The sequence below is a fragment of the Mustela nigripes genome, chromosome 5, assembly GCF_022355385.1.
Source record: "Mustela nigripes isolate SB6536 chromosome 5, MUSNIG.SB6536, whole genome shotgun sequence".
NCBI lineage: Eukaryota > Metazoa > Chordata > Mammalia > Carnivora > Mustelidae > Mustela > Mustela nigripes.
In genome coordinates this window covers 85,930,642-85,948,176 of record NC_081561.1, presented here as the reverse complement: position 1 = coordinate 85,948,176, position 17,535 = coordinate 85,930,642, and the positions used below count along the sequence as shown (strand labels likewise).

Here is a 17,535-nt window from a genome sequence, read left to right as displayed (position 1 = left end):
TGAAAATAAAGGTGGTAAAGGAAGCCCTGATCCCCCTTTAAAGGATTAATTTTTTTATGGTGAATTATTTACTCCTTTTAAGTAATATCGGCATAAGATGGCAGACCTATAATGGATGCTACCAGATATGTCAAAACCCAGTATTACTGTTCTAAACTACATTTTAAATACAGCATAAATGTGTCCCATTTCATCAGGATGTTAGATTCATATTGAATAAAGAAGAAAATATGTAATATAATAATTTTAAATATTCCTTCAACATTCTAGTGTATATCAAGCTTATTTGACTATTATCTGAGCTTTTGTTCTAAGTATGACTTAGTATCAGTAGAGAATGAAGAGATAAGTAACACTAGTTGTCAAACTCAGAAATGCCTGGAATCCTCCTCCACATAGAGCTTTTTAAGGGTGGTTTAACCTCACGATTACAATTTATTTTACCTCAGAATCGCAGTACTGGGTTGTCATTCTTTGTACTTTTTAAAAATTTCAGTCAAGTAGCAAGAATGATAAAATAAGTTTTACTTCATAGAGAGACTGTAAAAGAAAAAACAAAAAAAAATGCTTTAAATCATACTGTGGTACTTTGAAAGCAAATAGGGAAGTAGAAGTGAGTCATCTCTAACGGCGAAACATAAAATTTAATTATATTACATTGAAAATACTTACATGATATTGATGCTAACTCTTTTCACCTACTTTCACCGCTTACTTCCAAATGTGAGGAGAACACCTAGTGTTTTTAAAGTTTTTAATTAGTACTTCACTGGCTGACATCTCTCTTCCCCTCCCCACCCAAGACACTGGCATTGACACTCTGGAGTGGACAGCCCAGCAACCCGACGCCCTTCACCTGATCCCATTTCCTCTCAACCAGAGTGCAGCACAGGAAACAGTTGTCTGGGAAGTAGTTTCAGCTCTCCGTTTGCCTCTCTCTCCCAGAAAAGACAGAAAACGGATATGCAGAACATCTCCCCAGGCAGGAAAGGATGGAAACCATTTGCGTAGAATAGCATCTGGAGTCCCAGTGCACTCAGATGCTTCCAGGGGAAAGACAGCTTTCCACATTCATTGAGGTTTCCTAACCGAGGGGAGAAAGGGAACAAGGGAGGAGAGAAAAGGAGCAGGGGACTCCCTTTGTATCTGTGTCCAATATGGTTTCTTTTGATTTTTCATTCTCCATAGTCCAGGGCTCCCTAGGGGTTCTCATCTGTTACCAGGCTCGCTATACCTGCCGGCCTGTGTGAAAGTGGCTCAGCTGCTGCCCTGGCTGAGGCTAACACACCACATCTATCTCCCTGGCGTCCGCTGAGCTCTCAGGCCGCAAGGATCAAGCCCCACACGGAGCACAAAGGCAGGTCTGTATAGAAAGAGTCGACCTTCTTTATTGTCCAATGCTCTTTGTGTGGATGCTGGGGGTCAGCCCTCCCTCCACATTCCTGCCTAAACATGAGAGAGAGAGAGACTGAGAGAGAGAGAGAGAGAAAGTGAGTAAGTACAGTAAGTGCTCCCTGGATTTTTGTTTGGGTGAAAATGTAGGATTATTCATGGAGTCATCATTTCCCCCACAATTTCTGTCCCAACAGAAAACTCAGGACATCAGAAGAACTGACATTTAAAGAAATTTTAAAAATTATTATTAACATACAATATATTATTTACTTCAGGGGTACAGGTCTGTGATTCATCAGTCTTACACAGTGAACTGGCATTTTTTGATACCAGTTTTTCTATCTGGAGACCAGATAGAATATTTGGAATTGTGGTGGAAGGAACGAATGACAGAGAAGTAGAGTTTGGGATTTAAACTACCATCCATTGACCTCAGCAAAGAGGACATTGAGTGTCTTATCATCTTGTTCACCATCATTGTCCTCCTCATCATTTAAAAATCTATTTTAGAAAGCACATGATTGTTGACTAAAGGTCAGAGGGGAGATACAGGAGATAGGACTTTCTTAGTAGGTCAAAATGATTTTAATCAATGATAAAGAAGAAATCGAGGTAATTAAAAACCATATGGGGAACATTTTAAACTTTGAGGGTATAATTTTTATTCAGCAAAAGGAAGAAAATTTTCAATACAGGACACTGAATAAACAGCGGGGGTTTAAATCCAGATGTGAAACTCATTCTTAAATCTCTCATCGTATCTTCTATGCCCTGCTTTTTGTCAAGAGTTTGGTTAGTAAAGCCCATTATGGCCCACAGATCCTGATCTTTGATCTTAGGCTTGAGGGTAAACCCTTATCTTTTTTTCCTCCAAAATGTTGTTTTATGGTTTAAAGAGGAAACCTTTCTATATTTAAAATCTCTTCTTTCCTGAACCTGTGCAATTAATACTTTTTGAAAAGTATTTGCCACTTGAGAGTTAGAAATGGTAAAATACTGCTTCAGTCTGCATTGTCTATAACATTCCATATGCTACTAACTCTTTTGCATTTTTCCCCAATTAAAAAATATCAAATTTCAATCCCAGAAAACCAACATTTATCATTGTGCTCTGATGTATACTTTGGGCACAAGTCATAAAGACCAAGATTTTCTCTTGTGCTGTAGCATTAATACTTTCCTAAATATTTCCCCCCACACCTATTTCCTGTCTGCCTCACTCTCCTATCATTCTTACTCTGAGAAGACTCAGAAAATGGGCAATCCAAAAAAAAAAAAAAAAAGCACTGCTGTTCCATTCGTTCCGCCCTGCCCCCATAAAAAGCTAATATTTTCAGGTTGACTGAAAGTTTAACTTTGTTATTTTTTTTTATTTTTCAAGAAAATCCAGCGTGACGTGGCACGTGTTAGTGCCCTCTTCCTTAACAAATTACATGTTTTTTTGACCTAAGCTAAAAGCTGTGCAAATCTCCCTTGTCTGTGTTTTCATTGTGTATGGATTTCGCTGGTACTGCCTCAGACATGTCCGTGGTGGAACAGTGAAACTGAACCTCAGCTTTTCTGCCCAGAGCTCCTCTGTGTCCCTTGAAACTCCAGAAAAGACACCATCCCCCAAGAATGAGACCTTTTCTGAGGGTGCAACCTCCTCGCTATGCTGCTGGTTATCAAAAAGCAGAGATGACTTGGGCCTTGTGTAACTCTGTGTCCTTGTGGAGACAGTTACCAGAGAGTCTGCCATCATCTTATTTTTAGAAAGAGCTGATCTTCAGTGGTTAAAAGAAACATCAAGTTTTAAGAGAATCAGCAGGGTTTTTAAGAGTTTAAGCAATTTCTTAGGGGTTAAAAGAACCCAAAAGATACAAAACCTAGTTCCCTTTTATTCTGAAGAGGCTTTTAATGTCATACAGAGTTCTTTCCCAAATACTAAGATACTTGACCGTAGAACCTAACATGTTACCAGATGCTAACGTGAGTCTTCCCTTGTTATGGGAATCACCCCTTTAAGACTTTCAAGCAGACATTGCCTTCTGGGGAAAAAAAAAAAATTTTGGATAAGGCTTTAAAAAAATGGATCAGAGAAGTTTTGAGGGTGCCTCTGCTTGTCTGTCATTAAATACGTTAATCCTTTATTTTCACTGCAGACTCGCCTGGACTGACCCAAGCTTTTTCGCTGGGTAATGAACATTGCACTGGTCATGCCTGGGGATAGGTCCTTTCAGCCAAGTCCCCTTTTCCCCCTAATGTGCCATTTCATTTTCAAAAGAGAGATATCCTAGAGCTATAAATCTCCTCTCTTTCTTTGCCTGCTTGCAGCCCCTGCCCTTATGTGGGGCTACCTCTCGGAAGTTATTCACACTGGGATGGGAGAGGTCAGCCTGACGCACAGTTCCTGGCAGGTGGTCTAACACAGGAGCTCAGGGCCCCCATGCAGAACGGGCGGCCCCAAGGTGCTTTAAAGGCTCTCTCTGGAAATAATGGTCATGTGTCTTTGTCTGCGTCTCTAGGGCCGTCTATGACAGGCTGTGGTTCATGACAGATCGCTGTCCAGACACTGACCCCGTTGTATCTCCAGTCAGCCTGCCTTCCAATCACAATATATAGCAACTTGACAACCTTCCAGAAAATAAACTCTTTTTACTTTCAGAGGAAAAAATAAAAATTCATTGCTGGAGGTAGCTGTAGAGTGGATCTTTTAGGAAAAACCATGGAGAATGGAGAAGGGAAAAGGATATTAGAATATTAGAATATGGACTGTCATGACTAATATCACTGACTTTTCTCTGTTTGATCTGCCTGTTACTGAGATTCCATTTCTGCTTTGCCTTTCCATTTCCTTCTCAGTCTAAGTTGAATAACTTAGCATATCATATATCTTCAGTTTCTTCCAAAAATCTTTTTCCTTCTGATTCCTCTACTTTGGACTGACTTTCTTCCTTTCTTTCTTTCTTTCTTTCTTTCTTTCTTTATTTCTTTCTTCCCCTTCCTCCCTCCCTCTCTCCCTCCCTCCCTTCCTTTCCTCCTTCTCCTCCTCCTCCTCCTGCTCCTTCTTCCCCTTCCTCCTCTTCTTTGGTTTTCCTTCCTTTATTTTCCTTATTCACGCATCTGTATGTAAGACTTACATCAAGCCTGTGGTATATAAAACATACACCTGCTGATTGCTCCTTCCTTTGCCCTATTTCTACTCCTGATATAGTATAACACTTATGCCATTCCTTGACCATATTTGATGATGTTTGATGTGTCTTTATGCATAATTACTAATATGGTAACCAGTGGTATGTGCAACTCTACTAGTATTTGTTGAATGAATGAATGAGAGCTTTTATAAAGAATAGGTTATAATTCCTTGTTAGCTCGCCAATTCTCTAGAGTAGTGTTTCTCATCTCAGTCCTATTGAGATTTTGGGCCTGATATTGTTTTGTCACGGGAGCAGGGGAGAATTTTGTGCATGGTAGGATATTTAGCAACATCCCTGCCCTCTACTCACTAGATGCTAGTAGTTCCTCCCCACCCAACTATGACAATTAAAAATATCTCCAGACATTGCCATATGTTTCTTGGAGCAAAATTACCCCCCCAATCCCCATTAGGAACTACCACTCTAGATGAGTATCATTCAATAGAACTTCCTGAGATGATGGAAATGGCTATTGAGCTCTTGAAATGTGACTAGTTTTAACTGAGTTATCCTGAACATATAAAATTTACACCAGATTTTGATGATTTCATTTTTTAAAAAAGAATATAGAATATAACATTAATAATGTTTAATATTGATTACATGTTGGAATGATATTTACATACATTAAGTTAAATATAATAAATTATCCAACTTACTTTCCCCTGTCTCATTTTACTCTTTTTGGCTTACATTATAGGGCTCACATTTTTGCTTATATTATATTTCTATTGAAAAGCACTACTCGAGATAGTCATTGCTTGATTTTGGACTTCTTCATAAGAAGTCCAAATTTTGGCTTCTTCTTAAGAAGAAAATCCCAATTGATTCTCTTCTTACAGACATTCTTCTCACCTGCTATCCAAAAATGCCAAAAATGTCTGTATCATTCTCTGACCCAAGCCCTTAGTTCAAGTGTCAAATCAGTGATTTGTGCTCAATGATTTTATTTTATTTTATTTTTAAGATTTTATTCCTTTATTTGACAGAGAAGGAGAGAACACAAGTAGGCAGAACAGCAGGCAAAGGGAGAGGAAGAAGCAGGCTCTACATTGAACAAGGAGCCTAATTAGGGGCTTGATCCCAGGATACTGAGATCATGACCTGAGCCGAAGGCAACCACTTAACTGACTGAGCCACCCAACCACCCTTCTGCTCAATGATTTTAAAAGTCTGAAATCCACTGTCTAGGGGCACCTGGGTGGCTCAGCTGGTTGAGCATCTGACTCTTGATTACTCTTGATTAGGCTCAGGTCATGATCTCAGTGTCATGGATGGTATCAAGCCCCATGCCATGACAGGCTCTGCAATCAGTGGGGACTCTGTTTGAGATTCTCTCTCTCCTTCTCCCCTTGCCCCTCCCTCTTCTCCTGCTTTAAATAAATAAATGAATAAAATCCAAAATCTAGCTCCAAAAATTGATTGCTTCAGCTGTGTTTGGTCAAGCACAGCAGTTGAATGCCGCCTGTTCTCTGAGGAAGAAGAGCTTAGGATCCCTCAGAAAGGCAACTACCATTTCAGTGCAAAGTCAGAGCTTTGCACTCAGCTCACCAAGTGAACTCCTTAAAGAATGTCCTAGAGAATGATGGCTTGAGCCATGCCAGTAGGAATTATCAGGGAGAAAGAAATTCTATAGTCAAATGAGTTTGATATATTCTGGGTTAAATGAAATGAGAGGAGTCTATTTCACAGCAGTTCTTCTCAAAAACATCAATATACTAAAACGTACTATAAGTCAAAGGAGGTAGATAGAACGCAACATTTCTCACATGTTTTTATTCATGGAACTTGTGTTGTATTTATTCTGACAGTAATGAAAATCCACTAAAGCCAGGAGTGACAGGAGCCATTGACATGTTAGAGAGCTTCTCTTTGGGCACTGTAGACAACAGATTAGAAGTACAAGAGGGAGGTCAGGGGGAGGCCCAAAGTGAAAGGCAAAGGAGGAGGCTATTCTATTTGTCTGGATGAGATTTTGAGGACCTGAAAAGAATGATTTGAAAGGTGTTTACAAAATTCAATGAACATGATTCAATGAGTCCGGGCAGGCCCAGTTTCTGGCTTGGTAATTCAATGGGTAATGATGGTTCCACCAAGAACTTAATACCCCAGTTAAGGAGACAGACTTGTAAACAAGTGATTACAGCACACTATCATGCCCCCAAATTAGAAGTAGACACAAGACAGTACACAGGCAGAAGCCAGAGCTTATACACATACATTTAGACAAACAACAGAAAAATAGGTGCAAGATTCATGATCTTTCCAACAATAGCAATATTTACAAATGTTCCAACTGCCCCTATTTAAAAAAAAGAAACTGAGATTCAATTTTGTATTTAAAAATAAAGAATGTTGGGGGTGTAGGAAATTCCATAGAATTATAAAGACACATATGTTATTGAAAAACAGAAAGCAAATGCAGACTGACAACTCAATGAAGGCAATAATTTTTTCTGTCTTATTTGCCCTATATCTCTAGTTCCTACCTAAATGGCCTGGTATACAAATATTTGTGAAACAATCTGAACTCCAAAGCATTTTTTATATACCCCTGAAAACTAAACTTAATATTAAGAAATGGTATGATATTATGATTTCATTTAACCAAAAACACTGTTTTTTGCAGTAGCAATGGGAATTCTTCTTTTTTGGAAATTGTTTCTCATCTTAGATGTGTTCAATATTCTAAATAATTTGCTGTTGTTGGGGAAAAGCTCTTCTACATTTGAGGGTGAGAGCAAGCTGACTTGGCCTGAGTGGTCTTGGGGGAGTCCTTCAAGGGATGACTGAGGGCCCCTTGCTGCATTGAGTTTCCTGATGCCGCAGGCCTCAATATAGCTCCCACTCATCCATAATTCCGTTCTGAATGCTGCTGAGTGAAACAATCAGTTTTAAGAGACTACCCTAGTACTCAGTTCACAAACAAAGAGAACTGGAAGTAATCTGTGTCTTGCAAACTAAGGAAAGTAAATATTGGGAAATTTAGGCCAACACTTGACTTATTTTGACATTCTGTTGATTATTAACCAATAGGTATTACTAAAACATATCAGATTTCCAGTAGTATGAGCTCTGCTTTTACCAGATATTTATTAATTATTAGAAGAATCTGAATTGTATTACCTTCAGCATATTCACGTGCCTCACTCTCCGCTGTGTCAATCTCTGTGAAGTAATATTAAGGTCCTTGCTCCCCAAAGTGTGGTCCGTGGATCAACAGCATCAGCATCATCAGGCTATGTCTTAGAAATGCAGAATCTCAAGGCCTACCCCACCAACTGAATCAAAAGCACCCAGAAAATTCATATACACATGTAAGAGTCACTGATCTAGACAAACCTTGATTGGCGATGTTAACAGGAACGAAAATAGAGAAGATAAAATGTTTAATTTTATGCATACTTGTTTTATTAAGATATAATTGATGTAGAACATGTTAGTTTCAGGTGAACAGCATACTGATTCAGTATTTGTATATATTGCAAAATGCTCACCGCAATCAGTGTAGCTAACTTACATCACCATTCAGGATTACAATTTGTTCGCTTGTGATGAGAACTTCAAAGATTTGAATATACAACACTTTCAAATATACAATACAGTAATATATTTTTAAAAGATTTTATTTATTTATTTGACACAAAGAGAGAGAGAGATCGCAAGTAGGCAGAGAGGCAGGGAGAGGGGTGTGGAGGAAAGCAGGCTCCCTGCTGAGCAGAAAGCCCAATGTGGGGCTCGAACCCAGGACCCTGAGATCATGACCTGAGCCGAAGGCAGAGGCTTAACCCACTGAGCCACCCAGGTGCCCCACAATACAGTACTATTCACAATAGTTACCATGTTGTATATTATATGTCCATGATTCATTTATTTTATAACTGGAAGTTTGTATGTTTTCTTTTTCTTTTATTTTCTTTCTTTTTTTTTAAAGCAGCCTCCATGCCTGATGTGGGCTTAAACACAAGACCCTGAGATCAAGAGCTGCATGCTCTGTTGATTGAATCAGGCAGGCATCCCAGGAAGTTTGTATCTTTTGACCAGGTATGTAACATACGTCTTTTTGTCAATATTCTCAGGAATTGCTAAGTTGCTATCCACTGTGGCTGGCTTTTAGCTCCATTTTGCTCACTCACTAGTAACGAACAGTGGAATATCTAAAAAAAAAAGAAATGAACCACTCATAAATCACATGGATAGATTGAACATCTCAGGATGCTATGACCTAGTATCTTAACCAAATCCCCTGAATGAAGAAGAGACCAACCTTAGTGGTCCTGGAAGGTAGAACAAGGACGGCCCTCCAGGTGGCAGGTGCAGAGGCCCCCAGTGAGGAATTCCAGTCTGGGGAGTGGGTCTGATACATGGAGAAGAGAGGCTCTTTACTTCCTACTCTCGATATAGAAAGATGTGGCATTTTCGGGGGTTGGGGGAAAAGGTGGTTCAATTTCTGAGAAAAGGGATATTTTTAAAAACTCTAGCCAGTCTTGGAAATCAACTCCAAAAATGTTATCTCAACCAACATTACATCATTTTTCTGGAAAGGTAGAGAAAGTCACCTAAGAGGGGCCATTCCTGCATAAGCACGAGATGGGCCAAATCTGGAGATGACATTTCCTTGTCTAAGTTCGAGACCCCAAGTCAGAGGGTGATTTACACGTCAGTTACCGCGTGGTGGTCAATGTTCCAGGCTGTCAGCTCGGCCCCGCCCTGCTCTTCTCGAACAAGCACCATCTGAGCTCCAGCTACATGGGGCTTTGAAAGGTTAGTCAAAGACCACATTGTGTTCCTCGAGCTGCAGGAGCGGCTACACTAATTTGGATTGTGACTTGGCTTGTCTTCCCCCCACTCTTCCTGAGGTCTGAGCTGGGTTTGTGTCAATCAGTGGTGTCACATCATTCATGCACTGAAGGATGGTGGCCCTGCCAATCCTTGAAGTTGTTTTTTTAGGATTATCTTAGTAAGACATCTGGGAGAATGCTATATAGTTCTGCTCACTCCATACCACTAACAGTTACCCTTGCATGTTTTTGCAGACTTTTGAAAGACATGTGTCTTATCTGGTACATTAATTTGAATACTAATTGGTGGAAGGAATATTCTATTTAGAGCCAGAAGGCCTGGCTTGGCCACTTCTTTGGTGCCTCAGTTTACTCACCTACAAAATCACCATATTATATATATCTCATTGTAAAAATGAGGCATGTGAGATAATTTTGTAAACCAGAGATAAATATTGTATCAAGTAAGAGGGAACCACATCTGAACCACAGATAAAATCCAATATAATCAACAATTCATGTTAGAGGATGTAGGTCACAATCAGACATTTTAAATTTGAACATTATCTGAAAAAACCAGAACTATCAAGGATCATTAGAACCAGGGATTATTATATAGTAATGTTGGCTTTAGCAGCAAATGTTCATTAGGTTTCCACCAAGTATGAACAGTTACCAGTTAGAAATGATAACTGTAATTGTCAACTCTAACAGAAATATTCTTTGAACTAATGAAGTACATGAGCAAGTAAACAAAACATGGCTTTCTTTCTTTCTTTCTTTTTTTTTTTTTTTAAGATTTCATTTATTTACTGGACAGAGAGAGGGAGAGCACAAGGAGGGGGAGCAGCAGGCAGAGGGAGAATCAGGCTCTCTCAGGAGCAGGGAGTCCAAGGCAGGGCTCCACGAGGGGCTGGATTCCAGGATGCTGGGATCATGACCTGGGCCAAAGGCTTAACCACTGAGCCACCCAGGTGTCCCTATGGCTTTCTTTTTTATAGGTAATGGCTGAAACAAGTCATCATTGATACAACTCCACCTGGCAAAAGAACTCTCTCTCCGCTTTTCTCCTTTACGTGGGCATTTTCCCCGTTCTCTTGGCTTTCGAAGATGACAGAAGGCCACATGACTCCGTCATATCTCAGTTCTTTTTTTTTTTTTTAAAGATTTTATTTATTTATTTGACAGACAGAGATTACAAGTAAGCAGAGAGAGAGGAGAAAGCAGGCTCCCTGCTGAGCAGAGAGCCCGATGTGGGGCTCGATCCCAGGATGCCGGGATCATGACCTGAGCCGAAGGCAGAGGCTTTAACCCACTGAGCCACCCAGGCGCCCCCATATCTCAGTTCTTATTCTCCTTTCTTTTCCTCTTGAGTATTGATTATTTTGTGGAGGGGCATCTTTCTTTCTTCTGATTCTTGCTTTACTCATTTTTCTCTCTAAATGTTCTGCTTTCATGATATTTCCCCGACTCTGGTCTCTGTCACATCAAGAGAAATTTCCCAACATCTCCGATCTTATTAGGAAAGCGTCTAAAGGAGGATTCCTGCTTATTGTCTCAGACTTTCCTTCTGAACTTTTATTTTGAGAGGGGAGGTCAGAGGGAGAAGCAGACTCCCCATGGAGCTGGGAGCCCGATGTGGGACTCGATCCCAGGGCTCTGGGACCATGACCTGAGCCGAAGGCAGTTGCTTAGCCAACTGAGCCACCCAGGCGCCCTCCTTCTGAACTTTTAATGGCAATTTGGAATATTTTGCTTTTTAAAGGAGTGTTGGGTTAAAAGAAGAAAGTAGATCTTTTTTAACATGTGGCAGGATGGAGATATAAGGGAGAAAAATAAGAGTGTTCTTTCCTTCAGTAAATCAAAATGCTAATAGCAGGAGTGTTTTGTGAATTACAGAAGTATTTTTAATTCCTTAAAGTAAGACTTATGGAGCTGGGGATGTTACAGCCCAAGATAATTAGTCTGTGACACAAACTGCGTTCATATTCATGAGGACATGTATTAGCTGGGATTGATAAGGACAAACTGATGAGCTCAAACATAGGGAAGAGAGTCTAGAAATACTCATTGTGTCTTCATGACTTCACCTGGCATATTATCCTATGAAAAGCCTCAAGTATCCTAGCTTTTCCCACCCTTCATAAATTCAGTGTGAGCATGTACCCAGTAACCCTTCAATCCAGGTTTGCTTTATGCTGTGTGCCCGGGCGTCTTAGTCACCAACTCCGCTGGGTCTCATCTTGGTGGACTCTAAGGGCCGAAGTTTCTGCTTCCTAAGTAAGACCTGCTCAAGAGTTGTATGGTTATTCAGAGTCTCATTCCCTTGGGGCCCTCGGTGTCTCCTAAAGATTAATAAGCAATCAGCCAATCTATCTTCTCACAATGTGGACAGAGCTTTCCATTTTTTTAGAAAATAACATTTGCTAAGAATAATGGTATTTACCCCTTTTGGGTCAGAGATGAAAAGAACCAGACTCTTGCCAGGAAGATAGAGAGTGCGATGACTTTCAGCTCTCTGCAGCCGAGGAAAGGAGATTGTGATTTCCCCACACTAGCTAGACAATTCTCAACTAACTGGATGATCATAGTCTTGTTAGAAGGGAGTGTGTTTATCCTCTTTTTAATTTAAGCTAATAATTACACAGTACTGTTGCAGTTTACATCAATCACAGTTATTCATAGTATAAGTGACCAACCCTAAGAGAAATTAAATTAAAAATCAATTGTATATTTGTATATTTGTGGCTTAAGTCCCACAAAAACTGGAAATATATGCATGGGACATAGTATATGCGAATGGAAATATATGCATTGGGACGTAGTTGTGTCCCAAGGCAAAACAGTGCCAGCCTCAAAGAAAACTGGACTGGAGGTAGAGCTGATGAAAATCTGAAAACAGGCCTAAGAAATGTAATGTTAACAAATGCCATTATTGAACAAATAACTGTGTAGTTAATGGTCCGGACTTTTTTTGTCTCTAATCTTCAGAGCAGCTCAGCAAGAAGTACCATGGTCTCATTTTTTTCAGATAATAAAACTAAGTCCTGAAAGGTGGAGAAACTGACCCAGGTCACTTTGTTTTTAATTTCTCTCTGACCCATATTCTTTCCACTATGATAGCTATAATAGACCAGTAGTATTACTGGTCTCAACTATTTCCTCTTTGTTGGGCTTCCAAAATTAAACGATGTTGGAGAATCAGAAGGTAATTCCACAGTTTGTCAAAGTAAGCAGTAGAAGGTATTTTAAAGTGAAGGAAATATTAGGTTAAATTGGAAAACATGAATGAAGCAGATGCAAATTTTATAAAAACTTGAATTCAAGACAAAAGGCAAAGGAACAGGTTCTTAAATTATTTTTAAGATTCTTTTTTTGAGGTGAAGGAGACAGAAATTTTAGTCATTCAACAAATTGCTACTTTTCTTCTTCTCCCAAAATTTGCAAATCAACCATCTTAACAAAATCTAAATATTCATCAATTTTAGCATTTCTAATATATTTAAGGAGAGTTTCATACACTGTGTTTGACTTTATGTGGTTCCTGAAATTTGGAGCATTATTATTTTTTGGTTTTATTCATAAACAGATAAAATATGTCTATTGAAAATATATAAACTGCCTCCTTTTAAAGGGAAATTATTGCTTTTTGCTTATTAAAGAGCACTTAAAATTTTAATGGACTACAAATTAATTCAAAGCTGATCTATAAAAACATGAAATCTCATGGAATATCTTCTTTACTTCCAACAAAACCCACTTCCATGCAAACCTCCATGGAGAGTGAGTTCCTGATCTGTTTTTCTGAAGCTGAAAACACTCTGTGTATAAGGCCGTTACCTGGGGCTCTTTCTGGATGTGGTGCACAGGCCACGCATCCATATTGGAACTGCCAATTCTTTGGATGACCCTGCCCACTTCACTACCATTGGGCTACAACTCTTAATCAAAGTCACTTCAAAGACCGCAAACAGATTGATTCACATGTGAATGCAACCCAAACTGTCTTCCAAAGGAGGAGGGATTCTAGTCTTATGTTCCTTTGAACCTACTGTTGCTCATTTACTAGTATTTACTTTGCATGGCCTATGGCTGAACCATGGAAATTGGAAAACAAACTCCTATTCAGCAAGTCATGTCAAAGGTGACTGCGGAGCCAGAGAGTTGACTGTGGGACAGACATTCTTTCTGATCTGGAGGCCTCTTCTGTGGCACTGCTGTCTCCACAGTTACATACCTGTCCGTGGAAGCCTTTCGTTTATCTTGTCTATGTGGGAAGTCCTAGACGATGCCATCAATCTGAGAGATGAGAGAGATGCCCATGTGACACTCCAACAATGGTTGAGGGGGGGAGGGGAAGAAGAGAAAGAAAGAAAGAAAAAAAAATTAGGCGATCCTGAACAAAGTTCTTTTGAACTGTACGATGGTCATAGAGAAGATCCCATAGGCACTTCTGTTCAGAAACATATTTTGTACTCTGCCAAACACACAGTGAGGCAAGCATTCCCACTTGGGAACAGAAAATGGGTATTGTCCACAGACTCAGGGAAGAGAGAGGAAATAATCACATTCCTGAATTTTCTTCTGGGGGAAAATCAGATTCCTTCAGAATAACGCAGCTGCAGCACGCATCACTGCTTACTGGTCCTTGATGACAACCCTATTTCCTGTTACTTCTTCTGGCTGTGTCAGTAGAGGGGTATCCGGTGTGTTGTGTTTGAATGACTTGGGTGTTCTGTGGCCCCCAAACAAATGTTGCTGGTATTTTTACTAGTCTGGATTACACATTAAAAAATGTTAAAATTGCATTTTTGAGACATATTCAAATACAGTTTAGAGTTCTTTTGATGTGAGAAATTCACCAATCCAGATTGAATGATAAGGCTTTTTTTTTTTTTTTTTTTTTTTTTACCTGAAGAAGTACTTTGCATATACATTTTTTTACTCTATAAGGTTGCATGTATCAGTCATGAGATTGCACGTGAAAATGCCTGGGAAGATCTAACATGCTTCACAGCCTCCCAGCCATCATCATCGGTACCACCATCTTCAGCCATAACAGGATCCTTTGGAACCATAGCTGAGCGCTGTGTCTATGATGGAAGCCAAATCCTGTTCATGTCGCTTGAATTGAGATAAAGATGAAGCTTTTCTTATGGGAAGGTCCTTGACGAAGAGCTATGCTGCCAAGCTCACAGTCCTCCAGCCAGCTGACCCTTAGGGCAAGGTGCAAAGTCCATCTGTTTGCACAGACTTTTACTCTGTGGGGGTTAGTTTGAGCAGAAGTTTCTCAGACATGATATGGAGGAGATGTGCGTGTGAATAGTAGTGTTATTTAGTACCTTTTTTTTTCCGATTTGACATTATATTTTATAAATATAATTCATAAAATTTATAAATGCCTACAAAAGTAGACCCATGTATTCATTTAAAGCATCACAGGACGTTATTTACAAGTCTAACTGAATCAATTCTGTTCAGTGAAAGGATACAATTTTAAGTATAGGCTGAAAATAAAAATTTGATTTCATTCTGACAGGAATAATGCACTGTGTTTTAAACAATTGTTTAAATCATCATTCAGATCTCAATATAGCTGAAATAAGACCAGATGAAGAGATAAAAATAGCAAAGTATCCACTAAGAGTCCCTATGGAGAGTTCAGCATTAACTACAGTGATCTCATGTGTCTTCTGTGGAATATCTACAACCTTAGAATACGAACACCCTTGGAGTTTTGCTACTGCAGAAGTCATTGAAGTAATCTGCAAGCTTATTTCCAAGAACACTATGTCCTTCCACTTCTATTCCAAACTTCCTACTAAGACCACAAAACGCTTCACACCACGATCTCATTCACCTGGGTTACATCACTCTGGAGTGGCGTGTGGATGTATGTATTACCTAGAATGTCTCCATTAGGCCAAGAGTGAGAGATGCTAGATTTAAAGTATTCCCTTGTTATCATAACTTTAGCTAAACATTTAAGCAATCATGACTATATACATTTTAACAGAATTTGTGGGGAAATTTAACCAAGAACCCGACTTTCTGTCAGCCTAAATGTTAACTCCCCAGATCACATATGCTCATGAACATGTACATACGTGTGTGGGGAGGTAGGCTCTGGAGGAGCAGGGTATGTATGTGATAAAGTGGCTATCGGTATATGGAACTGGGAGAAACAACATATTGGGTCTAAATAATATCAGAGGTCTTGGAATAGCTCTGTTCAACCTCAGGCTTGGCTTTCAATGTGCATTTCTCCTCTTTATGATAAATTGGAGCACAGAGCTACCAGTGCACCTGCTGGAGACAGCTCGTTCAGGCGTCAGCAAAGGAAATATTTGGTAGGGCTCTTGCTTGTGACCAAGGCTGTGGGGCCTGAGGGGTGTAGAGACTCAGGGGGAGGGAGACAGCAGCAGCATGGCAGCCAGGTATAAGCCCCTCAACCTTCCTCTTGTCGTCATTGCCAGAGTCGCTGGGACCCTTTAGTCTGCATGTGTTAGTTGTAAACTGGCTGCCTGCTGTCAGTGCTCTGGTTTGCTTGCCCTTCTTCCTTTCTCTGCCACTGGCAGCCGGCGTCTGCCAGGGGACAGGCGACAGGGGACCAGATAACTCCCACTCGCACCTTACCCACAAGCCCTGGGGCCCTTACCTGGCTTCAGGTCAGGGGGACCTGAAACTGTGGGTCTCCTCGCTCCCCCAGGGCAAGGAAAATGCCTGAGGAATGGACCTACCCAATGAGAAGAGAGATACAGGAAATTTTACCTGGATTGTTTTTAGACCCATATTCTTCTGCTATGGAAAAGCAAGCTTACCTGTACTACAGAAGCATGGACTAACCTCTATAATATGCAAAAGACAAAATATTGAAGCAAGCTTTGTTAAGTCAACCTTTCAACAATTATTTAGCTATTTAGTATTGGATATTGCAGATAATCCAGTTGAAAATAGAATACGCCATTTTCCCATAATTAAAGAATTTTTTGGTGGAGAAAAAGTTATTGTCCATGGAAATGCAGGGATCTCCAGGAGTGCTGCCTGTGTTATTACATACAGTATGGAAACATCTGGAATGAAGAGATACATCTGCTTATGTTCCAGAAAGATGTTGTATTAATCCTAATGCTGGATTTGTCCATCAACTTCAAGAATACGAAGCCATCTACCTGGCAAAATTAACAAAACAGATGATGTCATCACTCCAGATGGACCCACGGGCAGTTTGCAAAGAAAACACGAAGAAGAAGACGATTTTGGAAACATGCAAGTGGGGATGGCACGCAATGGCTAACTCAGGAGCAACACTATAGAGGATGTGAATTTCTACCTGAGAAGGAGAAAATACTAGAGACAATAATAATGTAAAGTGGTAAAAACAAAACAAAACAAAAAGGAAAATATGGGCATGCCCACTGGGCCAGTGTTACTCCAAGCCCTTGGCATGTCTTGCTTCATTTAAGTCTCCCAAGGACCTTGTGGGATGGATGCTACTGTTTTCTTCACCTTACAGATGAGGGAATTAAGGCGAAGGAACTGAAGCAACTCGTTGGGGAGTTCCATAACTAGCAAGTGGGGGTTGGAACGACTTCCGAGCCTGCATTATTAATCCCCGGGCCCTGCTGCTTCCTCAGTGTAACTTGCACCCACTGGCAACCAGTACACTGGAATCCAGTACCCAGTACTTTAAGCTGATACTGAATTAGTGGAGACCATTTTTCAAAGGAACAGCTTGGGACATGGCTAGACACCAACTGCTGGCTGACCACAGGAAACATCTGTCCAAAACAAGCCAGTGTGGATGCACAAAGATCATTGGTTGTTTGCACAATAGTCATTTGTACACAAATGGAGGCTTATTTGAACTTCAAACATTCTGTCCTCTAGTAGAACAGGTTGACTGTTTTCTTTGCAGTCCGGCTCAGGGCATGAATTTGTCTCTGAAATCTCCACTGCCCAGGGGTCAGGTCTCTCCATCGGAACTATGGGGAGCTCCGGACTGAGGGTTGGCACAGTAGTGAGGTCCCAGTGTATCGGCCTCTCAGTCTGAGTTCTGAGTTCTGAGTTCTGAGTATCTCAGTTTGAGTTCTGAGCGTGGCTGCCTTCCCCTGGTGATATGCTCGTCTCTAAGTGAATCAGACTGGAGCCTCGAATTTCTCTCCCTCAAACCCTCATGA

The 17,535-nt window shown here is 40.3% G+C and overlaps 1 pseudogene; it reads left to right on the top strand.

Annotated features, from left to right (window-relative positions):
• Window positions 1–14,361: 14,361 nt before the first annotated feature.
• LOC132018671 (serine/threonine/tyrosine-interacting protein-like) lies at window positions 14,362–16,652 on the top strand (annotated as a pseudogene).
• The last annotated feature ends 883 nt before the right edge of the window (window positions 16,653–17,535 follow it).